The 25,921-nt window shown below is 47.2% G+C and overlaps 1 pseudogene; it reads left to right on the forward strand.

Moving 5' to 3' along the window:
• Positions 1 to 461: 461 nt before the first annotated feature.
• On the forward strand, positions 462 to 7,275 carry LOC120438608 (annotated as a pseudogene).
• The last annotated feature ends 18,646 nt before the right edge of the window (positions 7,276 to 25,921 follow it).

Here is a 25,921-nt window from a genome sequence, read left to right on the forward strand (position 1 = left end):
TTGGCATAATAACTAGTTACCGTGCTCGTTACCACAATAATAACGTAGTTACTGTAACGCGTTACTTAATAACGCGTTAGTCCCAACACTGCTTGTGACTTCTGTGGACAGGAGGAGACATTTGAGCATGTAATGTTGGAGTGCGATAAGTACAAGCGAGAAAGGGAAAGATTGCAGTTTGAATTGCAAGAAAATAGTGTTCACCTAAGGGTGAGAGACATATTTCAAAGAGATGCAGGGGATGTTGTTTATAGGGCAGTGTTTGGCTTTTAAAGATTGACGGGTGTGTATCCGAGACTGTAGCTTATGAAACCGTTCTGGCCCACACTCCTTTCCAGAAGGTGGCGGTAAATGCACCTAAAAGTTGTTTGCCAACCGCCATTAAAATGTAGGAGAAGAAGAAGAAGAAGCTGCAGGGAGAGGCGGAGCAACACCTAAAAAACAAGAAGTTCAAAGTCATTTTGCAGAAGTGAAAGTGAGAGAGAGCAGCAGCAGAGCTGCAGTCGAGTCCTGTTTGTCTCTAAAAGAAGATTCACTGGAGTCCATCAGGTTTCTCTCAGCAACAGTGGTGAGTGCAGCTGATCACACTTCCTGTTTCTACACAAATCTTCACTCTGTTCACTTCATCAGGGCTCTAGAGTGCCACCTCATTTCTCCATGGTGCAACTTAGGCTACGTCCACACTACACCGGATAGATTTGAAAACAGCATTTCCGTCTGAAAACGCTTCGCGTCCACAGTAGCGTTCTCAGTCGTTTTCAGAGTTGCGCGTCCACATTGAACGGGACGAAAATGCTTACGTTGCAGTCCTGCGCCTGCGTGAAACGCAAGAAGATTCGACCTGTCTCATTTCTGTCTGCCGCTTATTTACTTTCCGGCTGTTTGAATCGTCGCGGCAGAGATGAGCAGCGTGATAGGAGTGGATGTAGCTGTGGGTAATGAGAAAAGATGAAAAGAACGATTGATAACTTTTTCGTTAAGGCCAGTGCTCTGACACGGAGCCATCAACCTCTCGGGTTATGTCTAACACTGGTCTGCAGACGGCATCAGATAATGAGCCACATAAGATGGACTCTGAGCCCACAGACAGTAAAAGGGGGAAGTGTAGACATTTGGAAGAGAGCGGCCTGACCAGTTTCTCTGACTATGATACTGTAAAGCTGACAACATGATGCATTTACTGTGGTGAGTAGGCAAAGACCGTGCTTGTGCCAAGGTAGGGATCCCCAACAGGATCTGTTTCCCCTGCGTCGGGAGCATTCACTGGGCAGGGAAAGCGGACCCAACGGACTCCGCCTCCATCACGACCAACCAGACGTGGAAGTAGTGAACTGTTTTAGTGACAACGTGAAAAATGAGTGTGACCGTTCAGTTTGTGGGTTACAACAGAAAATGATACATTTATTGTTCTCGTGTGTTATCGGACGGGATAATTTTAATAAATTAAGGACATTTTCCTGATAATTATCTGTATCCTCCTGTAACTTTACTGTTTAAAGAGCTAAAACCTTCAACATTTCAGGATCAATAAGTCCTTATAAGACGTGTTTGTGAGCTAAAAATCAAGAATGTGGGATGCTGTTTGTCTGTGTCAGCCAAACAATTTCACATCTTTTTAACGACTGTATTTATGTTCATCCCCAAAAGTTGATTCTGTTCATCTGGACGCTGCACTGTACAGCAGACACGACAATGTTAAGTTTGTGTTTGGGATGAACCAGTTTGTGTCTGAGGTGTTGCTGGGTCTCCAGTTACTCTGAGAACTGATGTTCAAGATTTATATTTTGACATTTGCACACAGGACCAACAGTCCATGTACAGTGTGCAGAGCCTTCCAAGTCAAATCACACTTTAACAATATAACAACATAACAATATAAAGACAGAAAAAGCAGAAGGATAGAAATAAAGTCCGGAGTAGGGTAGTCGTACTATTTTCTATATACAAAGAAAAAGAAGAAAATGTACAGAGAGTTTGTAGTCTCTACCTCTGTAACGGAGGGAAGGTGTTTTATTCGCACAGATGTTATTAAAAGGAGAGAAACCCTCCTAAAAACGGACAGAGCAGTAGAGCAGCCAAGGGAATTCACACAAATTTAAAACTGTAAGACTAAAATATAATTTATTATATTTAAATAGTTAAAAAAATATAAAAGGAATTAAAAAACAACCCTGGCCAGGGAGCGACACAATAAAAATCAATAAAACCACGTTAAAAGTCCAGTGGCGTCCGCCACGGTATAAAAGTCACTAATTAAAAATCCAGTGTAGCGGTGGTGAAGAGAAACCCGGCGGCGTCCTCACTTTCGTCTCTGCCCCGGTGCGCTAAAACAGAAAGGCAGCGGCAGTCACTAATCATTTTTAGGCGGCTACCATTCATTAAGGGGACAAGTCAAAAGACTTACCCCAGGTGGGCAGAGCTCTCAACTCTGCCCGCCGCTTCCTTGTGACCGCCAATCAGTACCGGGCCGCCTCGCCGCTTCTAATTCTCCGCAGACGTGTATGCTGGCCTCCTGTTTGCAGGCGCTATATCCTCCCGTTGCTGCAGTAGTCGGACTGCTCGCCCCACGTCGCTGGCGCTGTATCTGCTCCTCTGACGCCAAGCTCCACCACCTTCTGTGTCACTGGGCACACTGTATATTACCACTCACTCCTTTTCTCTCAGGTGTGTCCAATCAATAAAATGGGAAAAGGGCAGAGTCCCTCCAGGACGGATTGATGGTGTAACCAAAAACATGCAATAAAAATAAAACACTGCACAAAATATAACCACAACATGCAATATAGAAAGTAAATAACACACTTTACAAAAACACAACAAGCAAAACAACATCCGTCCTCCCCTGGATGACACCTCTTATTGCACTCACAGCACATGTGTTCCACAGATCTGTTTCACAAGTCTGTTGTGAGTGTATTGTCCATTGGTCAGTGAACCGATGATACATTAAAAATGAGGTTAAGTAGTGCTGTGTTATTTTAAGTGTTCTGTGTTTTTTGTTTGCCATCAGTCTGACAGTTGTGGGGAAGAAGCTATTGAAGAATCTTGTTCTGTGTGTGATGCTGCTGTCCACTCTGTTGTGTCTGAGATTGTATGCACAGCTTTGTATGTGCAGGTCCATGGAGGCAAGTTTTGTTCCCATAATCCTCTCCGCAGACTTTCTGACTCTTTGCAGAGCCTTCCTCTGTGTGTGTGTAGTGTTTCCATACCAGACAGTGATGCCTGCGGTGAGGATGCTCTCTATCAGTCCTCTGTACGCCTGGGTGAGAGGGCGGTGGTTCATCAGGGCTCTAGACTAACTTTTTGACATGGGTGCACCGGTGCGCCTAACTTTAAAAATTTAGGCGTACCGGCACAAAAGTTAGGCACACTCAAATTTTTCAACCACATCGCTTAACACCGCAGTTTTACATGTGCACTTTCTTTGGGGGGAAGTCCATACAGACAATATTCATTTCTTAATTATTAATTAACAAACTTGTGCTTAAAGTGCTTTGTCAGTATTGTAGAAAATGTTAAACTTAATCATCATCTTGGCTCCTCTGACGACCTGTTTGCTGCTGCCTGCTGCTGAAAGGCAGTGGGGAGAGGGGACACTTGTGCATTGCATTTATTGCAGCATATAATGTGTTTTCTGGATACACTGCTGTTTTTTCAGCATTCAAAGATTGATGGCACCGTGTCAGAGCTGACTATGAATTTCAGATGGATCAGTCCTTAACTTAACACAAAAGTTATCAATAGTTCTTTTCATCTTTTCTTATTACCCACAGCTACATCCACTTCTGTCAGGCCTAGGCTGCTCACTAGGGCTGAGTACCATCACTGATTTCTATAATCCATTCGATTCCGGTTCTCAAAGTCCTGATTCGATTCAATTTAGCCTCAGACAGTCAGAAATATTATAATTCTGATCATTTATCAGTACTGATACATGTGAGACTTCATCAGAAATGTGAACATCACAGCAGATGCCTTTGTGTGAAAGTAACTGAGAATAAAACACAGAAAAACATGAAGGAGATTTTCCTGGTCTGGCGTTTTATAGCAGATAACCTTAAAAATATTCTGCAATATTCTGCAATTTTGCATAATTTTAAGAAGTTTAAATTTCTTCAGTATTGAACAGCAGAAAATAGGCTTTCTTGACCGAGGTCATTTAAGTGAAAAAAGAAAAGGAAAAGAAAAAGACAGCGGCCGACAGCGCTGTAAACAACGGTAGACTGGTGGGTAATAAGCGAATAAATAATGCAGAAAACAGATTTGAGACGGGAAACTGTTCTTGAAGTACAGAGAGAGAGAGAGAGAGAGAGAGCTGTGCATGAAGTGTGATTTTTATCGTGGTGGAAGCAAAACAGCAAAAGTCAGAGGGAGTTCATGACGACATTGATCAAATGTAAAGCGTAGTTTGCTGCTTCTTTTGCTGCTGGCTCGGCGAATTTTGGTTGGAGAGACAAAACTTGCAGCTCAGAATCAGCGCAAAAAAGACGGAAACACAGCGTGGACCCGACGCATCAGAATCGCTCAGCTCCGACAGCGTGTCCGTGTTCGGGCCGTCGGGTGAGAAAGCCCAGAAAGACAAAGCTGATTCTGATGCGTTGGGTCCGCTCTGTGTTTCCGTCTTTGTGTGGAATCCGTTAATGAATTCATATCGCTTTATTCAAGCTACTCACCTCGGTCTTCCACCTGCACTTTCAACTGGACCACGGCCAATCAGAGAGGTCCCGCCCCTGACTATCTCTGATTGGTTTTGTCCACGATAGGGGTATAATGTGTGTCTGTTGTTGACCACACGGAGAGTTGCAGAGAGTTTTTTTTTTTTTTTTTTTTTTTTCTTGTTACCTGAAAATATTTGGTCGCACTGGTGCGACCAAATATTTTTTTTTAGTCGCACCACTGAAAAATTTGGTCGCATTTGCGACCAAATTGGTTGCACTCTAGAGCCCTGTTCATGCCAGCTTTCCTGAGCAGCCTAATGAAATAAAGCCTTTGCTGGGCTTTTTTTCACAGTTGCTGTAGTGTTGAGAGTCCAGCTCAGGTCTGATGTAACCTGCAGTCCCAGGAATCTGTGGCTGTTTGCCGTCTCCACCTCCGTCCCTTTGACAATAAGGGGCTGCAGGGGAGGGGGTTCTTTCAAAAGTCCAGTATTAATTCCTTGTTCTTGTCTGTGTTGAGGATGAGGTGAAGAAGCTTCTCTGATGAAAAGAAACTCAAAGAAGTCCAGACGCTTTTCTTTCCAAGCTCCTCAGACTACTGACGTTTGTTTCTCTCTTTTTAAAAATGAAATTTAAAGTGAATTTTGAATCAAATGTGTTTCTTTTCTTTCTCCCTCAGAGTGCAGACATGTCTGCTTCCAGCAATCTGCGATCTGAAGATCAGTTTCTGTGCTCCATCTGTCTGGATGTGTTCACTGATCCAGTCACTACACCATGTGGACACAACTTCTGCAAAACCTGCATCAGTCAGCACTGGGACATGAATCAGAGCTGTCAGTGTCCCATGTGTAAAGAGACTTTCTACACTAGACCTCAGCTGAGGGTCAACACCTTCATCTCTGAGATGGTTGCTCAGTTCAGACGTGAAGCTCAGCAGAAAGCCAGCAGCAGCAGCTCAGAGCAACAAGCTGCCAAACCAGGAGAAGTTCCTGTGACGCCTGCACTGGAACCAGACTGAAGGCCCTGAAGTCCTGCCTGGTGTGTCAGACCTCCTACTGTCAGACTCACCTGGAGCCTCATCTGACAGTGAAAGGCCTGAAAAGACATCAGCTGATTGATGCTGTGGAGAACTTGGAAGGCAGGATGTGCACGAAGCACGATAAACTTCTGGAGCTGTTCTGTAAGACCGACCAGACATGTGTCTGCATGCTCTGCCCTGTTTTAGACCACAAGAACCACGAGTTTGTTCCTCTGAGAGAAGAATATGAAGGAAAGAAGGCAGAGCTGGAGAAGACAGAGGCTGAGATTCAGCAGATGATCCAGAAGAGACGACTGAAGATTCAGGAGATCACAGAGTCGGTGAAGATGAGTAAAGATGCTGCAGACAGACAGAAAGCAGAAGGTGTTCAGGTCTTCACTGCTCTGATGGAGTCTGTTGAGAGACGCCTGAAGAAGCTCATGAAGGAGATCGAAGACAAACAGGAAACTACAGAGAAACAGGCTGAAGGTCTCATCAAAGATCTGGAACAGGAAATCTCTGAGCTGATGGAGAGAAGCTCTGAGGTGGAGCAGCTCTCACGCTCTGAAGACCACCTCCACCTCCTCCAAAGCTTCTCCTCCCTGAAAGCTGCTCCACCCAGCAAGGACTGGACAGTGGTCAGAGTTCATCCACCATCATATGAGGGGACTGTGGGGAGAGCTGTGGCTCAGCTGGAGGAGACAGTCTGGAAACCCATGAAGAAGAAGCTGTTTGAGGCTGAGCTGAAGAGGGTGCAGCAGTATGAGGTGGCTGTGACTCTGGATCCTGATACAGCTCATCCTGAACTCATCCTGTCTGATGATGGAAAACAAGTGTATCATAGTGATGTGAGGAAGAATCTTCCAGACAACCCAGAGAGATTTTCTTACTATGCTATTGTTTTAGGAGAGCAGAGTTTCTCTTCAGGCAGATTTTACTTTGAGGTTCAGGTTAAAGGAAAGACTGACTGGGATTTAGGAGTGGCCACAGAGTCGATCAACAGGAAGGGACAAATCACACTGAGTCCTCAGGATGGTTTCTGGACTGTGTGGCTGAGAAATGGAAATGAGTACAAAGCTTGTGCTGACTCTCCAGTTGATCTCTGTCTTCATCCTGGTCCTAAGAAGGTGGGGGTGTTTGTGGATTATGAGGAGGGTCTGGTCTCCTTTTATGATGTAGGTGCTGCAGCTCTGATCTACTCCTTTACTGGCTGCTCCTTCACTGACAAACTCCACCCATTCTTCAGTCCCAATCCTAATTATGGAGGTAAAAACTCTGCACCTCTGATCATCTGTAAGGTCAGTCAATTAAGGATCAGATTTCCCCAGTTCAGGTTTAAAGTGCGTTGTTATGATGATTTGTATTGAAGAGAACAAATGAACATATTGAGTGTAAATCCTCTACAGTCTCCATGTTTCTATAGAATCTGATCATCAGGACTCTGATTCACACTTTGATTCTCATGGAGTTTGATTTGAACAGAAGAAAAGTTGAATCAGGAAATGTTCCCACTGATGGAGACTCGAGCTGAAGAGCAAATATCAGAGAATAAATGTCCAAAAGCTTCATTTACAATAAAGTTTGTTCAATGCTTTGAGTGAATCCAGACTCATGTGTGGCTGTTATACGGAGCATCAGAGTCCAGCTGAGTTATGTTGGATACAAACTGCTTATTTTGGCTCTGTGAGGATTTTTGTTCACTGAAAACTGATAAGACGGATAATATTCAAAGAACTCTGTAGAGATTCATGCATCCATGTTCTCCACCTGCAGGTGTGGAGGAGAAAGGTGGAGCACAGACTGCTGCATCCTTCCAGTCACATCATTTTGATGATTATATTTCCATGTTGTGATGATTTGGGTTAAAGATAAACAGAGTTGAACGGCTGCAGTCACAGCATGAATAAGATGCTGAAGCTGAGCTGTCAGTGAACATGTTTCACTGTGATTTGATTTGAAGAATATAAAGTGTGTGTGGCTGCTGACAGCTGCAGTCTCTGTTAGTCTGCATGTTCAACACACACACAACTTTCCCCCTGAGGCAACGATCCAGCAACAACACAAAGAACAGCTGCAGACACACACACACACACACACACACACACACACACACACGATTGTGCAATCACTGTCAGTCTGAACTCTCAAACACACAAACAAACAAACTCTATCAGTGTCGTACTGTTAAAGAACACTACTGTTTAAGGCAGAATTCCTCCTTCTTCAGTAACAATGATTTGAGGTCTCTACCAGTGTCTACAGTGGTTTTAGCTCAACATACAATTTACTGAAACATGTGTTTTTCTTTATGCCGTACAAACTATTTTAAAAGAGCTTTGATCACAACATCTTTGCGATATGTCTGTGAAGGTTCTCAGTCATCCAGGTCATCGTAGTCAAAGGAGTTTGCAAAGAAAAGCATCTGGACTTCTTTGAGTTGCTTGAAGACGTTTCACCTCTCATCCGAGAAGCTTCTTCAGTAAACTTTAGGACCCTACACCACCGAGCAGAACATGTTCCCTCTAAGCCTGAAGGAAAAAAGAAGAAACACACACGCGTAAAGGAAGCACTCAAAACATGCAGTTATCCTAATTGGGCGTTTATAAAGTCAGCAAAGATGCACAGAAAAGAAGATCAGACACCAGCGAAGGAGGATAAGTAATACAGACGCAACAACGCCGTCATCCCCTATGTAGCCGGTGTATCAGAGAAACTCAGGAGAGTTTTCTCCAAGCACGACATCCCAGCAACACACTCAGACAGAAACTGGTTCACCCGAAAGACAAAACTCCTAAACACAAACTTAACAACGTGGTGTATGCTGTACAGTGCAGCGAGGAATGCCCAGACCTCTACATCGGAGAGACCAAACAGCCACTTCACAAGTGTATGGCACAACATAGAAGAGCCACCTCCACAGGACAAGACTCAGCAGTCCATCTGCATCTAAAGGTCAAAGGTCACTCTTTCGAGGATGCCAATGTTCACATTTTGGACAGAGAGGACAGATGGTTTGAAAGAGGAGTGAAAGACGCCATCTATGTCCACTGTGAGCGATCATCTTTGAACAGAGGCGGTGGTTTACGACACCAACTGTCTGCATCTATAATCCAGTTTTGAGTTCCCTCCCCAGACGCCTTAACGCCCACTCACATCCTGGGCCATCTGACCTCAGGAAATCACATGATAGGGTGGGGCCAGGTTTAACAATGAGCTCACCCGAAACCCTGGCTGATTAGGTACCACACCCACTTTCACACCTTGGCTCAGGCGATTAGAGGATCACCAGGGGGTCCTTTTGTCCCTCTGTGGGGGGGATACTCCCACTGGGTTTAAATCTGGAACTCTCCACCATTTGACCTTAGAACTGAAGAAGCTTCTCGGATGAGAGGTGAAACGTCTTCAAGCAACTCAAAGAAGTCCAGACGCTTTTCTTTGCAAACTCCTTTAACATCTTTGTGATTTTCCCCCAATCGGTTATTCCGATTATTTTATTTAGTTTAACTAACAAAGGCTTAAAATTTCACTTAATCTGACCTTTGACCTATTTATTCCTTTATCTCATATTTTCATTTCATTACATAATTTTCTGATTCATCTTAATCCTTAATCTTAACCTTTGACCTATTTCCTTGTTTGCTTTGATCAAACGTGAAATTTCTTTCACCTTTAAACTTCAGGCTTAAATTAAACCTTTGTTAAAAACCTTCTTACTAACTTGTAATTCCAACTTTATGCATTAAACATGCATCTTATCCAGTGTTGGGAAGTAACGGAATACATGTACCGCCGTTACGTATTTAGAATACAAAATATGAGTAACTGTATTCCGTTACAGTTACCGTTTAAAAAGGTGGTATTCAGAATACAGTTACTTTGGTGAAATAAATGGATTACACTGCGGTACTTCCCTGTTTCATATTGTCGCGGGTCAGGACTGTTTGGGTTTGTTTGACAGCTACGTTCTGTTGTTCCAGGCGGCAGCGTTACGGTTGCCATGGTTACAGGGTGACGCGCTCTCTCTCTGCGTGTTTCCTGGGTGAGAGAGCGCTTTTTTGTTGTTGTTGTTGTTGTGCTAAGCTAATAGACAGAATGCTACAGGCATGGCCCTAAAGAATGTAGCCTCATGGGCAGTGTAGTCCGTGCTGCAGGGAGAATGGACTACCATACCCGTTATGTGTCTGTGAGCGAGGGAGGGAGAGAAAGGAAAAGTCCGAGCTGTCACGGAGCAAAAACGGGAGCTGGAAGCATGTAAATATAATAATAACCACTGCAGCCAAGAAGAGTGCCTGACGAGCCCAGCTGTAAGTAAGCTATTAAGACTCAACTGTACACTGTGTTCGTGTTTTCCTCCGGAAAAAATAAGTTCCGTTGGAGAAGCCTTTCAACGCCTCTCTCTGTCTCCCGCAAGCAAAGTTGACCCACACAACAAAGTAAAGCTAGTTTTCGGCTACCAGCCCGACACGGAACCCACCGTATTAGCCAGAGGTCCCTTTACTACGGTTCGGAGCCGCGGACCTTCAGTAACAGTAATAAATCACAGCAATAGTACATTCACGTAGTTGTAAACAGCATGATAATATATTAACTAATCCAAAGTATTCAGAATACGTTACTCTCATTGAGTAACGTAACGGAATACGTTACAGAATACATTTTGGGGCATGTATTCAGTATTCTGTAATGGAATACATTTTAAAAGTAACCTTCCCAACACTGATCTTATCATATAAACACTCGATCAGTGTGACTGAGAGAACTGTAACCTCTCACCGCTCACATTTTAATTTGGTTTATGGCCAATTTTGCAGCTTTTGATATAACAGGCTCTGCTTACCTTTATTTTGAAGGCCTTCTGTGAGGGTGAATCAGTTTCCTCCACTTCTGGCGTCTGACAGCAGCTCCGTCAGGAGCCTCTCCAATCCTCCTTTTCTCCTTTCCAACTGAAAAATCACGTCAGGTCACCGATTTGTTGTGTTCAAATGTTTTCAGAAGGAATTCAGGAGAAAAAGATTTAAAAAGATTTCCTACTGTCACGGTTCTGGGTCTGTTGGACCCAGTATTTTGAGTTTATTATGCTTTGGTTTATATTTTGAATGATGGATTATTCTTTGTTTCTCTGGTACTTTGTGTTTCAGTTATCTTGGTGTTTTGGATTGTTTTTCTCATTCTCTTGTATTGCTGATTGTGGTGGTGGTCATGATGATTATTTGGTTCATGTTTCTGTTTATTTGTGATTAGGATTTGTGTTCTCATGTTTTGTGTGGGTTTAGTGCTAGGTGTCATTTTCTGTCTGTCTCTCAGTGTCAAGTCTGCGTCTTTGTGTTGGGTTCATGTTTCCTGTTTTATTGTGAAAGTCTTTGTCTTATGTTGGTGTGTGAAGCTTGGTTCCCCTGTCTCGTCAGCCCTGATCTCTTCCAGCTGTGTCTCCCTTCTGTTGCCCGTTCCCTCATTACTACCCTGTGTATTTAAGCCCTGTGTTTTCCTCAACCCAGTGTCGCGTCGTACCCTCAAGCTGTGTGTTTCCTCGTGTGTCTCTCTGCAAAGTGTAAGTTCATATTCTCCCAGTGTAGTTTCGTTTTGTATGCTTTTCCCCTGTCAGCAAATAAAGCTGAGTTTTTTGAGTTCATCCCTCGAGTCTGAGTGCCTGCATCTTGGGTCCAACATCTGCCTGCCACACAGCGGTTCACGACAGAACGACGCGACCACAAAATGGACCCAGCGGACTCAGGTTTTGCCACGAAGGAGGAAATGCTCAAGCAGTTGAAGGATTTCTGCCGAAGCGTAATCCACGCTGCTGACAATCCCAAGAGACTTATTCAGGTAGTGTTTTTGATCACTTATTGTCATCCACAACTTTGACCGTCAGTTTTATGGACATAAAAGGTTAAAACAAATAATCACAGGTCTGAGAGCGAGACTCTGCTTCGAACTATTTGATATGGGCAGTCCAGGGAAAGAAGATTCAGCTGCCCTCCTGGAGGCCCTCGCCTCTTGGTATTCGCGGCACCAGCGACCTTTTCCATCACTATTTGTTGCCAAATCACTCGATCCGCCTTTAAGGACGAAACTGCACCCTCACCATCCTCAACCCCTCACACCTCCACCTTCATCTCCAGTAGCTCACTTAGCTGCCCAGCCTCCAGTAGCTCACTTAGCTGCCCAGCCTCCAGTAGCTCACTTAGCTGCCCAGCCTCCAGTAGCTCACTTAGCTGCCCAGCCTCCAGTAGCTCACTTAGCTGCCCAGCCTCCAGTAGCTCACTTAGCTGCCCAGCCTCCAGTAGCTCACTTAGCTGCCCAGCCTCCAGTAGCTCACTTAGCTGCCCAGCTCCCAGTGTCACCTGTGCCGCCTGTAGTCCAGGCCCCAGTGCCGCCTGTAGTCCAGGCCCCAGTGCCGCCTGTAGTCCAGGCCCCAGTGCCGCCTGTAGTCCAGGCCCCAGTGCCGCCTGTAGTCCAGGCCCCAGTGCCGCCTGTAGTCCAGGCCCCAGTGCCGCCTGTAGTCCAGGCCCCAGTGCCGCCTGTAGTCCAGGCCCCAGTGCCGCCTGTAGTCCAGGCCCCAGTGCCGCCTGTAGTCCAGGCCCCAGTGCCGCCTGTAGTCCAGGCCCCAGTGCCGCCTGTAGTCCAGGCCCCAGTGCCGCCTGTAGTCCAGGCCCCAGTGCCGCCTGTAGTCCAGGCCCCAGTGCCGCCTGTAGTCCAGGCCCCAGTGCCGCCTGTAGTCCAGGCCCCAGTGCCGCCTGTAGTCCAGGCCCCAGTGCCGCCTGTAGTCCAGGCCCCAGTGCCGCCTGTAGTCCAGGCCCCAGTGCCGCCTGTAGTCCAGGCCCCAGTGCCGCCTGTAGTCCAGGCCCCAGTGCCGCCTGTAGTCCAGGCCCCAGTGCCGCCTGTAGTCCAGGCCCCAGTGCCGCCTGTAGTCCAGGCCCCAGTGCCGCCTGTAGTCCAGGCCCCAGTGCCGCCTCCAGCAGTTCAGCCTTCCCCAGTGCCGCCTCCCGCTCTTCAGCCTTCCCCAGTGCCGCCTCCCGCTCTTCAGCCTTCCCAGTGCCGCCTCCCGCTCTTCAGCCTTCCCCAGTGCCGCCTCCCGCTCTTCAGCCTTCCCCAGTGCCGCCTCCCGCTCTTCAGCCTTCCCCAGTGCCGCCTCCCGCTCTTCAGCCTTCCCCAGTGCCGCCTCCCGCGCTTCAGCCTTTCCCAGTGCCGCCTCCCGCTCTTCAGCCTTCCCAGTGCCGCCTCCCGCTCTTCAGCCTTCCCCAGTGCCGCCTCCCGCTCTTCAGCCTTCCCCAGTGCCGCCTCCCGCTCTTCAGCCTTCCCCAGTGCCGCCTCCCGCTCTTCAGCCTTCCCCAGTGCCGCCTCCCGCTCTTCAGCCTTCCCAGTGCCGCCTCCCGCTCTTCAGCCTTCCCCAGTGCCGCCTCCCGCTCTTCAGCCTTCCCCAGTGCCGCCTCCCGCTCTTCAGCCTTCCCCAGTGCCGCCTCCCGCAGTTCAGCCTTCCCAGTGCCGCCTCCCGCAGTTCAGCCTTTCCCAGTGCCGCCTCCCGCAGTTCAGCCTTCCCCAGTGCCGCCTCCCGCAGTTCAGCCTTCCCAGTGCCGCCTCCCGCAGTTCAGCTTTCCCAGTGCCGCCTCCCGCAGTTCAGCCTTTCCCAGTGCCGCCTCCCGCAGTTCAGCCTTTCCCAGTGCCGCCTCCCGCAGTTCAGCTTTCCCAGTGCCGCCTCCCGCAGTTCAGCCTTCCCCAGTGCCGCCTCCCGCAGTTCAGCCTTCCCAGTGCCGCCTCCCGCAGTTCAGCCTTCCCCAGTGCCGCCTCCCGCTCTTCAGCCTTCCCCAGTGCCGCCTCCCGCTCTTCAGCCTTCCCAGTGCCGCCTCCCGCTCTTCAGCCTTCCCCAGTGCCGCCTCCCGCTCTTCAGCCTCCCCAGTGCCGCCTCCCGCTCTTCAGCCTTCCCCAGTGCCGCCTCCCGCTCTTCAGCCTTCCCAGTGCCGCCTCCCGCTCTTCAGCCTTCCCAGTGCCGCCTCCCGCTCTTCAGCCTTCCCAGTGCCGCCTCCCGCCTTCAGCCTTCCCAGTGCCGCCTCCCGCTCTTCAGCCTTCCCCAGTGCCGCCTCCCGCTCTTCAGCCTTCCCAGTGCCGCCTCCCGCTCTTCAGCCTTCCCCAGTGCCGCCTCCCGCTCTTCAGCCTTCCCAGTGCCGCCTCCCGCTCTTCAGCCTTCCCAGTGCCGCCTCCCGCTCTTCAGCCTTCCCCAGTGCCGCCTCCCGCTCTTCAGCCTTCCCAGTGCCGCCTCCCGCTCTTCAGCCTTCCCCAGTGCCGCCTCCCGCTCTTCAGCCTTCCCCAGTGCCGCCTCCCGCTCTTCAGCCTTCCCCAGTGCCGCCTCCCGCTCTTCAGCCTTCCCCAGTGCCGCCTCCCGCTCTTCAGCCTTCCCAGTGCCGCCTCCCGCTCTTCAGCCTTCCCCAGTGCCGCCTCCCGCCTTCTTCAGCCTTCCCCAGTGCCGCCTCCCGCTCTTCAGCCTTCCCCAGTGCCGCCTCCCGCTCTTCAGCCTTCCCCAGTGCCGCCTCCCGCTCTTCAGCCTTCCCCAGTGCCGCCTCCCGCTCTTCAGCCTTCCCCAGTGCCGCCTCCCGCTCTTCAGCCTTCCCCAGTGCCGCCTCCCGCTCTTCAGCCTTCCCCAGTGCCGCCTCCCGCTCTTCAGCCTTCCCCAGTGCCGCCTCCCGCTCTTCAGCCTTCCCCAGTGCCGCCTCCCGCTCTTCAGCCTTCCCAGTGCCGCCTCCCGCTCTTCAGCCTTCCCCAGTGCCGCCTCCCGCTCTTCAGCCTTCCCCAGTGCCGCCTCCCGCTGCTCCGCCTTCCCCAGTGCCGCCTCCCGCTGCTCCGCCTTCCCCAGTGCCGCCTCCCGCTCATCAGCCTTCCCCAGTGCCGCCTCCCGCTCATCAGCCTTCCCCAGTGCCGCCTCCCGCTGCTCCGCCTTCCCCAGTGCCGCCTCCCGCTCAACCGTCACTACTACCTTTAGCTCAGTCACCTGTACAGTCGCCTCTAGTTCATTCCCCTGTGAAGCCATCAACTCCACCACCCACTCCTCTTTCACCACCACCAGTAGCTCAGCTCGCACCTGACCCATTGGCCCAGTTCTCCGTAGCAGTTCAGTTTTCTGGCCAGCGTAACATTGAGCCAGGGGTCCCAATTCCCTCTGGCTCTACATCAGCTCCTGCTGGAAGCTCTGATGAGCCCATCCAGCACTCCGCAGCTCCCATGCCGCCACCTGCCTTCTCCGCTGGAGGGCCCGAGAGGCCCGTTCAGCCTCCGTCTCATGTCTCCGCTGGAGGGCCCGAGAGGCCCGTTCAGCCTCCGTCTCATGTCTCCGCTGGAGGGCCCGAGGGGCCCGTTCAGCCTCCGTCTCATGTCTCCGCTGGAGGGTCCGAGGGGCCCGTTCAGCAACCCGTCTCCGCTGGAGGGTCCGAGGGGCCCGTTCAGCAACCCGTCTCCGCTGGAGGGTCCGAGGGACCGCTCCGGCCTGCAGCACCACCGCCTCCGGCTTCCACGCCGCCGCCAGCTGCAGCCTCACCATCCTCGCCTGCTGCAGCCTCATCGTCCACGCCAGCTGCAGCCTCATCGTCCACGCCAGCTGCAGCCTCATCGTCCACGCCAGCTGCAGCCTCATCGTCCACGCCAGCTGCAGCCTCATCGCCCACGCCAGCTGCAGCCTCATCGTCCACGCCAGCTGCAGCCTCATCGTCCACGCCAGCTGCAGCCTCATCGTCCACGCCAGCTGCAGCCTCATCGTCCACGCCAGCTGCAGCCTCATCGTCCACGCCAGCTGCAGCCTCATCGTCCACGCCAGCTGCAGCCTCATCGTCCACGCCAGGTCCAGCCTCATCGTCCTCGCCTGGTCCAGCCTCATCGTCCTCGCCTGGTCCAGCCTCATCGTCCTCGCCTGGTCCAGCCTCATCGTCCTCGCCTGGTCCAGCCTCATCGCCCCGCCTGGTCCAGCCTCATCGTCCTCGCCTGGTCCAGCCTCATCGTCCTCGCCTGGTCCAGCCTCATCGTCCTCGCCTGGTCCAGCCTCATCGTCCTCGCCTGGTCCAGCCTCATCGTCCTCGCCCTCGCCAGCCTCATCGTCCTCGCCCTCGCCAGCCTCATCGTCCTCGCCCTCGCCAGCCTCACCGCCTGCAGCACCGCCGCCGTCGGGTCCGGCCTCTGTGTCTTCGTCCACGCCGGGTCCGGCCTCTGTGTCTTCGTCCACGCCGGGTCCGGCCTCTGTGTCTTCGTCCACGCCGGGTCCGGCCTCTGTGTCTTCGTCCACGCCGGGTCCGGCCTCTGTGTCTTCGTCCACGCCGGGTCCGGCCTCTGTGTCTTCGTCCACGCCGGGTCCGGCCTCTGTGTCTTCGCCCACGCCGGGTCCGCCTCTGTGTCTTCGCCCACGCCGGGTCCGGCCTCTGTGTCTTCGTCCACGCCGGGTCCGGCCTCTGTGTCTTCGTCCACGCCGGGTCCGGCCTCTGTGTCTTCGTCCACGCCGGGTCCGGCTTCTGCTCCGCCATCATTTGGCCCTGCCTCGTCTGGCCCTGCGGTTGCAACACCGCCGTCAGAGCCAGCTCGACCTGTTCCGCCTCGCCTCTGCCGGCCGTTTTCCAGGCCTCTACGTTGGCATCATGGCCGCCGAGGGCGGCCTCCTGAAAGACTTTGTCGCCGCCGCTGGTTTCGCGGCCGACCCGGACCTGTTCAGTGGCCGCCACTGCCTTCCTAGTGGTCGGCCTCCTGATTGGTTTTGCCTGCGCTGCCGCCGTTGCCGTGTGCACGGTCGGCCTCCGGAACTGTTTGCCCGTCGCCACCGTTGCCGTGTGCACGGTCGGCCACCGAACTGTTTTCCTGTCGTTGCTGCTCGCACGGTCGGCCTCCTGGACTTTTCATGGACTCATGTTAGGTCTAGTTTGGTTTGGTTTTGATCTGTTTTTTTTTCTTCTGTCTCTGGACTGGTGCTCCTTGTGTTTTGTTTGGGCCCTCCGTCCTGGACCCCCTCCGCCCGCCCTGGTTTGGTGTCCTTCGTGCTTCTGTTTTTTGTTTGCGGCTGTCGGGAGCCAGCCCTTAGAGGGGGGGTACTGTCACGGTTCTGGGTCTGTTGGACCCAGTATTTTGAGTTTATTATGCTTTGGTTTATATTTTGAATGATGGATTATTCTTTGTTTCTCTGGTACTTTGTGTTTCAGTTATCTTGGTGTTTTGGATTGTTTTCTCATTCTCTTGTATTGCTGATTGTGGTGGTGGTCATGATGATTATTTGGTTCATGTTTCTGTTTATTTGTGATTAGGATTTGTGTTCTCATGTTTTGTGTGGGTTTAGTGCTAGGTGTCATTTTCTGTCTGTCTCTCAGTGTCAAGTCTGCGTCTTTGTGTTGGGTTCATGTTTCCTGTTTTATTGTGAAAGTCTTTGTCTTATGTTGGTGTGTGAAGCTTGGTTCCCCTGTCTCGTCAGCCCTGATCTCTTCCAGCTGTGTCTCCCTTCTGTTGCCCGTTCCTCATTACTACCCTGTGTATTTAAGCCCTGTGTTTTCCTCAACCCAGTGTCGCGTCGTACCCTCAAGCTGTGTGTTTCCTCGTGTGTCTCTCTGCAAAGTGTAAGTTCATATTCTCCCAGTGTAGTTTCGTTTTGTATGCTTTTCCCCTGTCAGCAAATAAAGCTGAGTTTTTTGAGTTCATCCCTCGAGTCTGAGTGCCTGCATCTTGGGTCCAACATCTGCCTGCCACACAGAGGTTCATGACACCTTCAGCAGGTGAAATGACAAGTTTACAGGATCCCAGTGTGACAACAGTCTGCCTCACACCAAGGAGCAGCCTGAAACAGTCATAAAGCTTATATACTGTGACAATAAGATTATTCTGGCTCTCTTCTCCCAACATGAGTCTGCTGCCAATCTTCCCCTTCAGTCCCTTTGAACTTATACATACGTATGTTTTTCTCATTTACAATTGTAAACTATTGGATTAGTTTCAATTGACCGAACGGTTCAAAAGTTACAGTGATTTAAAAACACGTTGCAAAAACCTGTCGCCGCTTGTTGGATTGTGAGTTTCAGGCATTAAAATGCAATTCTACATCCGGACACTAGAGGGGAAAAGTAAAAAGGTTCTTAATATTTTGAGGTGTTTAGCGGGACTGACATGGGGTGCTAATTTTGATGCACTTAAGAGTATTTATCTCACGTTGATTCGATCAAGATTGGATTATGGATGTGTGGTATATGGATCAGCGGCTGAAACTTCCTTGAAAAACCGGATGTAATTCAAGCTCGAGCACTGAGACTTTGCTTAGGGGCAGTTAAAACAACACCAGTATGTGCTCTACAAGTGGAATCGGGAGAAATGCCGCTGTATATTAGAAGGCAACAGCTGTTGGTTAATTATTGGATAAATTTGAAAGGTCATGACGAAAACCATCCTGTTAAAGTGTTAGGGACTTGTTGGGAAAGAGGAAAGGTTTTTAAAAATAGTTTTGGGTGGTTTGGGGATGATAGAGCAAGAACTTTTAAAGTGTATGACGAAGACTTCAATCAGACAGTGTTGTGGCCTTTACGACCCATATGGACATTGAAGTGTATTGACGTAGACAGATCATTAACGGACACTAAAAAGAGGAAAGTGACCACAGATATTTGTCAAAAATTCTATAACAGATTGGAGAGCAAATACAGTGACTTTTTACAGGTTTAGACAGATGGGTCAAAAGATCCTAAGACTGAAGCGACTAGTGTAGCTGTGGTAATTCCGGAGTTAAATATCAAGATTGCGAAAAGGACATCAACTTGTCTGGGTGTATATGCAGTTGAGTTATATGCCATACTGCTGGCTCTAGAATGGGTGGAAGACAGCAGAGTCTCCAAAGTACTGATATGCAGTGATTCATTGTCCGCATTATTAAGTATTGAACAAGGATGCACAACTACCCATCAGCAAATTCTGTATGACATTCTTTTTGCTCATCATAGACTGTCTGACCAAAATAAACATGTGGTGATAATATGGACTCCGGCTCATGTGGGTGTTTTGGGTAATGAAAGCGCAGATAGGTTGGCCAAAGCAGCTGTTAAAAGAGTCGACATAGATGTAAAGTTACCATTGTCAAAATCTGAAGGGAAAAGTGTAGTTTGGACAGAAAGTAAGAACTTCTGGCAAATGGCATGGGATAATGAAACAAAAGGGAGACATTTATATAGGGTGAAAAACTCGGTAGAAGCTAAGAGGAGTAGCGGATTAAAGAGACGAGAGGAGGTTGTTATCAGCAGAATACGGAGGGGCCACTGCTTTTTAAATGGTACTCTTTTTAGGATAGGTAAACATCCGACTGGGTTGTGTGATGGGTGCACTGATATGGAGACGGTTGAGCATGTACTCCTTAGTTGTAGGAAGTATGCAAGTCACAGGAGGGTGATGTGGGGTGAAATGAGTGGTGGAAGGGGCCTTACATTTGAACAACTGGTTAATAAGTTAAGTCATGGTGAAGGGAAAGTGGTGGTTTTTCGTTTTTTGAGAAATACTGGTCTCATCAAGAGGATCTGAGGATTAAGGAGTGACGGACGGTTAACAGCCAGGAGATGGCAGTAATGCAACAGTTTTGGATGCAAGCTGCCGTTAAACTTGACTGAAGAAGAAGAAGAAGAAGAAGGACACTATGGCTGTGTCCCAATTCAGGGTCTGCACGCTTGAAGTACGCATTTCAAGTGCGATTACGTCACCGCCACGCGACGACGGCTGTCCCAATTCAAAGTGTACTTCAAATGCATACTCCAAATGCGCCGTCGATTTTCCCAAATATCAAGCGTGGTCCGTGCACGCCGTGGTCCCATATATCCCACAATCCATAGCGCAGCGGTGGGTGTGGATAATTTTTGCCGCAAAATACGGCAGAAGGGGAGCGTCAAGAGTGAACTGTCAAAAGTAAGTACTGAATATTATGTCACTTATTTATGTGCGAATGTTTAATAACGAAGAACATTAAAACATTACTGTTGGCCACATGTCGGCAAAGTTATGTGACATTAGTGATGTTTGTACTTTCAGCGGTAACTTGGTTTTAAAGCCTCTACTTCTAAATATATATATATATATGAATATATATATATATATGATATATATATATATATATATATATATATATATATATATATATATATATATATATATATATATATACATATGTATAGTTGACCTTAATCTTACAGAGAATGTGATGATTTTATCAATTAAAGTTAGTCATATATCCACAAACACAACAAGCTGAAAGTCAGTGATGCTGCTCGGTTTGCAGTCCTGAATATGACGGCACAAGCAGGATTCACTGCACTGTTAATGTTAGCTATGTTATATTGCTGCCTCTGTTCGGTGGTGTCGAGCCAAACGGACTTTAACGTGTGTTTGAACGAGCTGACGGTTCACTCGTTAAGCTGAAAGAAAGATGCTTTAATCACAGGAGTCACACATGTGTCCACTGTACCATCTGGAACTCTTCTTGTTTAGCACTTTTCGTAATAACACAAACACTAAATCCTCCTTCTCTTGTGCTGTTTTGTAGCAGTGTGTACACCTGAGACTGTCACCTGTCTGCCTGTCCTGCACTCTCTCTCTGTTTCTTTCTCTCTGATTGTGGAATAAAAGTATGAACATGTATTTATAAGTTACACTTGTGTTTGAATCCTGCAGCTTATCACACATTTGATTTCCATGTGTGACAACTGCAAGTGTCCAGAGTGAGGACAGACTGAGGGACCCACTGCTGCACATCATCTGTGAGGCTTTGCACCCCTGATGATCCACCAGGACAAACTCAGCAGTGTGTGAGGAAGAGGAGGACGAAGAGCCAGCAGCAGCTGACAGATGGAGAGAATAGACAGACTGTTCCCTGTTTGTGAAGGACTGCTAGGAAAGTTTAACATAACTAATTGTCTGTCCTGAATCAGTCTTATTAGGTAATGTTCAAATAATGTTATCATTCCAGTGTTTTCAGTGTGGGAGAAAGTACTCAGGGCCTTCAAGTTACACACTATGAAAGGCAGCAACAAGTTTAATATTCAGAAACCTAAAGTATGTATCAGCAGCAGAATGGAGCTAAAAATAAATGTTTGTTTCAGTTCTATGAAGCTTTCAGTATTTTGGATTAGTAGCACTGCTGTTTGTTGCATCATATTGCTGTAATTGTTTATATGCTTTATATATTCTGAGGTAAGTTGATCTATAGTGTTACATCATATTCTATAAGCATGTTATGTGTTTACTTTCTGCCCAGTTTGACCCATTTAACAGAAGTCAGCCTGTTTAAGGCTCTGATATCTGTTCTGTATGACTTAAAGCAGTTATGACATGGTCTGATTTTCTCACCCAATAAAAGAATATTTAATATATCAGTCTGATCTTCATTCTATCAGAAACAGTTTTCACAGCTCGTACATTTTCTTTTTACACATATATGTAAGCATTGAGCCAAATTTAGTAATGCCAACATATTAAACAAACAACATTTGTCTCTTATATATAATACACCTATATATGCACTGTCAAAGATATTTGTCTTTGAGTGAAGATTTAAGGTGATAGGACTTATAAATAACTGGAACTTGAATCTTTACTGAAGCTCAGTATTTGACACAGAGTTCACTCACATGAATTTCACTCACATGTGCTGTACCAGTGTACCTGCACATGTGATGTGACAATAGAAGTTATTTGATTTGAGAGTTCAAACTCACTGCTGTAATAACTTATAATGATTAATATAATAACTATAATATTGGCCATATCATATTTACACTGACTTTAGTCTCATGAACAACATTAGCTGATTGTTATTTACTAGCTAATCTTAAATGACTGTTCAGTACAGATATGAAGGCCAACAATCATGTTTTACAGTCCTGTGGTCTCAACCTCAGATACTTATTAAATCACACAAAGCTGGTGTAGAAACAAACACACGAACAAAATATGTTCTCCTTCATTTCTGTCAAACAAAGCTGTATGAAACGTTTCCAGCGGTTGGTGTTATGGTTGCTAGGCAACCTGGGAAGCGCGACGGAGGCTAAACCGTCCCATTTCACGAGCCTCGCACTTCCGGCCTTAGCGGTCTTTGAGTACGCGGCCCTTGAAGATCGTTGAGGCTGCATACTTTAAGGCTGCAGCCCCTGAATTGGGATACAGCCCCTGAATTGGGATACAGCCGTAATCCCTCACCTCTAAACAGCTATCTTCTAGGAGACACACTGCTGGCTAATGATGTCATGTGATCAAACAGCGTAATTTAATTGGCTGAGAGCCGCTCGACTCGATCTAGTGCTGATTGCTCTGGCTTGGGTCATTTAAGTTCATCATTTTTGCAGGTGAATCTTTGCAGGTGAATTTTTTGCTGGTGAATATTTGACGGTGAATTTTTTGCAGGTGAATTTTTTTCAGGTGAATATTTGATGGTGAATTTTTGCAGGTGAATTTTGCAGGTGAATTTTTGCAGGTGAATATTTGATGGTGAATTTTTGCAGGTGAATTTTTGCAGGTGAATTTTGCAGTTGAATTTTTGCAGGTGAATTTTGCAGGTGAATATTTTGCAGGAAATTTGGAGGATAAAAATTCAGTGTTATAAATTCAATGTCTAAAAATAGTTGGATTCTGATGATACTATATTTCTTCCATACACACAGACATCATTACAGCACAATATTAAACATCAAGAACAAAGCTTGTACCTCATTTATGTGTATGCAACAATATTACAGTACGGTGTTTAATATGAAAGTAAACAGAGTGTTGTTACAGGCAGGATCACAGATCCATGGGTGAGAGTCTGAGAGCTCACAGGTCTGAATCTGAGCTTGAACACATTCATCACTCTGACCTGTTTGATGTGTCGGAGCTCAGCACAAACAGTTTTGCGGAAAATGTCAGGAAGGTGAGCATCATGTACTTTATTTCAATAAATCCTCACAGTGACAAGCTTCATATGAAGCCCCGCCTCCTATGACACGTCCTTCCCCATTTAGACACGTCACTTCGTGTCTTCTTGTTTTACTGTAAAAATGTACAAGTCGGCTTATTTCTAATTACTTATAATCAGCAGTTTTTGCTCATGCATATGAATGAATGTAATAAATGTGATAAATTTAAAGTATTAAATGTAATGTAGCATGATTACCATACATTCAGATTACAGTTCATGTCACACTGATATGATATATATATATATCAGATATATAACACATTCAGACCACTGGCATCAGCACACAGTGATAGGTTTGCAGCTTGAACCTATTCGCTGGAAAGTTGAAGACAATGTAATTACACAGCAAGCAAGACTCGAGTAGGCAAGTTCTTTATGTTTCACGTTGAAGCGAGATCGATCAACTGTAGACCAGACAACAAACGACGGAGGCCCAGAAAAGTACAATCAAACGATGAGTTTATTGACAACGGAGAACAACCGTCAGCATATGGCTTTTTGCTCTGACAAAAATACACTGAGTTCTGGTTTTATAGCATAGAGGATCACACCCCCACATACACGTCAATACAGGTCAAAAATACATTATGTCCAGTCATTGTTTACAGACAAGGGTACATCTTGTACATCTCTAATAACTATGAACAGACATATAACTTCTCTTTTTGATAACACCTTCCTTTTAAGGTAATAACTTCAAGCTTCAGGGCCTCTAAGGGCTAATAATGGACCCTCGTCCTCAATCACTAAGTAGACTGAATTGGTGCAGGTCTCAAATAAGAAGCAGAAGACACTTGGGCCTTCGCTCAGGCCTGCTACTAGATTTATGTGTATTGTAAGCATGCATGCAATTAACCTGCTATGTTCTCATCTTCCCTCAACATGTATCACCTGGACACTCTCACCAGTGAAGCTTAAAACCCTCTTGGATGGAACATCAACTCTAAACAAGCACAGTTATGCATTGTGTATAGAATAAACTCAACCTGTGAATAAAATGAATGTGATGACAAACATATTCAATGCAATATGAACCCTGTAAACAATATTACTGATAAAATAATACTGTAGAACATGTTATTAATGCATTTATCATAAGGCAGAGTATATGGCAGCAATAAAAGAATCTCTAAATCCCAACAACGTGCACGGGAGAGAACTGGACAGGCGCCGTTCCTTCGCTTGACCCCAGTTGCTCTCGTCCACTCTCCCGTAACACTGCTCTTTTATTGTGGTTACATGAATATGCATAGGTTCATTAACATATGACCTCGGTATACATGTGAACAAAGAATACCGTGTGTGTGTGTGTGTGTGTATCTGTGTGTGGGGCTCAAACTGTGACCCCAGGAAGACTCCCCAGAGCCGTCCATCTAAACAAAAGGCACTTAGCCTAAAACAGATATAGATACGTTTATCCTACCATAAAACAATAAGACAAGGTACGACCTCTCCCATGCTCCTAAAATGTGGGTGTGAAAGTCAGAGAGCTCTGGAATGCACACAAAGCTTGCAGACTATTAAGGATCAAACCTCTACCAATCTACACCTAATTATATACTTCTAAGCATATATGAGTAAATATTTCTAAGCATAAATGACAATAAACAATACAAATCTAACACACAGATATAACAAGTACATGCATGATCATAAAATTTTTCTCTGCTGTTTGTTAAAAGCAAAAGCCGATCTTCTCTGAGGCTTTGATGGTTGCTGACAGTCAGCAGCTTTGACCTTTGACCCACATGAAGCTTCAGCGTTCATCCACAGAAGGTCTTGCTCCATACTAACATGTGACACAGAGTCAGGACGCTCCATGGCGATCCATCAGAACACAAGGAAACACTACAGCAGCACCGAGGAACAACACTGAAGGATTCACTTCAGGTTCATTCCTGCTGTGCCAGTTCACAGTGAATTCCACCTCAAGGTGCTTCATAGCGCACTCAATACTTTAAGGCAAAGACACTAGAGCATTAGAGCAAACCCCAACAATCAAGTATCTCAGGGTTTTGTTCACAGATGGAGACAGAATGAAAAATAGATGGATGGTTTTGTTTTTACTTGCTGTTCACCGTGTTGTGTGTCTCGGTGAAAGCTTTGTTGGAGGCTGATCTTTTGGTTTTGGTAGTTCTCTGTCTCTTTTTTATAATGTTCTGTCTGTTTTTATGGCTGTTAATATCCTGATCATGTTCATTCTGAAACAACATCAATGAAGCACCTGCAAATGTTGCTGTAGCACCGCTCACAGCAGGGGAATCACTTTTGCACTCCAGTTTTGTCTAGACCAGGGTGTAACAGGAAGTGAAACGAGGAGGGCAAAGAAACACTCACCTGATCCAGCCCTAATTATATGCTTTAGTTAGGGCTGGATCAGGAAAGAAAGAAGGAAAGTTTGAAGCCTAATCTTGAAAGTAGAGATAGTGTCTGTCTCCCAAATCCAAACTGGAAGCTGGTTCCACAGAAGAGGGGCCTGAAAACTGAAGGCTCTGCCTCCCATTCTACTTTTAAATACTCTAGGAACAACAAGTAAGCCTGCAGTGCGAGAGTGAAGAGACCTGAACACTGAACAGAATCAGAATACTTTATTAATCCCTTGACTACGTCATGATCCACCTGATTCCTGCGTACAGACAGAGGCTGAAGCTCTCCAAACCTGTCATGAGGACTAAAAAACTGTGGAGCAACAAGTTGCTGGAGGAGCTTGGCACATGTTTACAGATGATACAATGAGGGCTGCTTCTAACAGGATGAGTTCATGGACACTGTCAACTCCTATATCCACTTCTGTGAGGACAGCATTGTGCCATCACACACCAGGGTGAGTTATAATAATGACAAACCCTGGTTTACTAAACTCAAAAAGCTGTGGCTAGAAAAGAGAAAGGTGTTTACAAGCAGAGACAGGGACTGCTACAGAAAGGCCAAGTACAGGTTCAGTAAAGAAGTGGACTTGCTAAACACCAGCACTGTGAGAAGATGCGGCAGCAGATCTCAGAGAACGACTCGGCCTCTGTGTGGAAACGTTTTAGGAGGACTCAAAACTAAAGACTAGAGTCACGTGGGCGTTGCAAGCAAGATGGCAGCTGGCTAGGAGTGCTCCTTCCACCGACATGATAATGTACTGAATATTGCAAATTCGTAGCTTATATTTTGGATCTTGTTTTTTTTTTCTCAACGCAAGCCGTGCTGCTGTCGTCTTTGTAAAGAGAAGTAGCTCGAGACAGCCATGGCTCCGAAGCAAAATAGGGAGAAACTCGGCACCCGCAGTGGCTTGCAAGATGGGGGTGAACAACAAGGCCAAGCGGAACAGCG

Source organism: Oreochromis aureus, linkage group 3, assembly GCF_013358895.1.
Source record: "Oreochromis aureus strain Israel breed Guangdong linkage group 3, ZZ_aureus, whole genome shotgun sequence".
Classification (NCBI taxonomy): Eukaryota; Metazoa; Chordata; class Actinopteri; order Cichliformes; family Cichlidae; genus Oreochromis; species Oreochromis aureus.